Raw genomic sequence first — 1,693 nt, forward strand, 5'->3', positions numbered from 1 at the left:
GAGGAGTTGAACTCGATAAGAGAATTTAGATCATGCAGGAGTAGGGATGAGGGCTAAGGAATAATGTAAAAATGTATGGAAATGTGGGGGAAGTTGGAGGACTGCTGCGATGGTACCGAAGCTCCCAGCGACGAATTCAAAGGGAGATCCTTTTTGTACACGGGCGCGACTCGTTCTTGAGCGGGATTCCGAATTTTGTACAAAATTCCATTTTGACACACTTTATAGAAATAAAATCATTGTTATTTCACTCTGGGTTTCTGTTTAATCAATTGAAAGACCTTTTGATTATTTATAAACAATTTAGGAGACTCTTCAGAACGAGATTTCATCGCGGGAGTTGGGTTTCCAAACTCTTCACTGTGGAAACGGACTCGACATCGTTGAATTCTCATCTTCAAGTGGACGTTTTAATGTCAACCCTTTCATTCATAATTTGAAGTATTTGACTGTTTCGCGCGTAAACTCAGTTCCGCTCGTTACAATGCGCAGTCAATTGCGACGCCTATCGCTCGCATGTGTGAAGGTCGGACACATGACGGTGACATGCGAGCTCTAAATTTATGCTTTATGTTAAACACAACCGATTATTCGTTCAAATTAGGGAAATTGCTCATAACAATAATAAAAATGATCGTTTTTATTATTTGATTAAGTAGATTTCTAAAAATAAAAAAGCACGATATTAAAAGAAAAAAATAAGGTTATGTTTGGACGCAATTGACGTCAAAACCCAGTCGATCCAAGGAACTGTTATCCAAAAAAAAAACAAAAGCGTACACACCGGCAAACACTCCACTTGAACTATATTATAATAAAACGCGAAGTAAAACGTAGTCCGGGGGCTGGGTATGATCCCGTATGCACTAAGACCGCCAAAGCTGAAAACCCTCTATTCTTATGTATTTTGAGCCCCTGAATCCGAATCCACAACTTAATTTTTCGAAAAATGCGTACAACATTGTTTAAATTGCAATTGTTTAAACAAATTATGAAAACGTCGTTTTTTCGATTCGGACAAATTTTTTTAGAAAGTATGGCTCATTTTAAGAAGAAAAGGTCTCTTATAAAATTTTCGTAAAATGTATATTTCAAAAGATATAAATTTTTGAAGGTCGGAAATTTGACGTTTTTTACTAACTTTCAGCGTTGATTACTTTCGATCTACTGAACATTTTTGAAAATTTCAAAAACGTAGGCATTCTTTGAAACTTACTCTACAAATTGACATAGATTTCCATTAGCGCAGCTCTCTGGAAGTTGCTTTTTTTGCGATCAACAATAGTGCTCTTTTTACTGCGGAGGGTTGCACCTTGCGTTGCACCGCTCAAATATATTGTCATTTTTCATGGTTAGGTTTTCTATGTTCTCTTCAGGTATTGTAGAACTTGTCGAATGTTATATAAATTATGTTAAAATATTTATTTACACAAGTATATTTTACAGTAGATTATGTATATTTATTTCTACATTTTTTGTCTTTCTGACATGCACAAAAAGAAATGCATTTAGCTTTATATTTTACATATAGACAAGATTTCTCACTTATACAAGCTTTGCAATTACAACACATAACGAAATCGTCTGGAGACGGTAGCAATATATGTATTTTTTTAGGTATCAATGTCTCATCCTTCATTTCATAACCAAACATAAGAGGATTTAAAATATCTGCCTTTTCATTCAAACAATT

The 1,693-nt window shown here is 34.7% G+C and overlaps 1 protein-coding gene across 9 annotated transcripts in view; it reads left to right on the forward strand.

The window, feature by feature from the left end:
- The window catches only part of LOC117175901 (cytochrome P450 315a1, mitochondrial-like), a 584,936-nt gene that overhangs the window by 344,616 nt on the left and 238,627 nt on the right, over nucleotides 1-1,693 (forward strand). The gene's annotated exons all lie outside the window — the stretch shown is intronic.

Source organism: Belonocnema kinseyi, chromosome 1 (assembly GCF_010883055.1).
Source record: "Belonocnema kinseyi isolate 2016_QV_RU_SX_M_011 chromosome 1, B_treatae_v1, whole genome shotgun sequence".
Classification (NCBI taxonomy): domain Eukaryota; kingdom Metazoa; phylum Arthropoda; class Insecta; order Hymenoptera; family Cynipidae; genus Belonocnema; species Belonocnema kinseyi.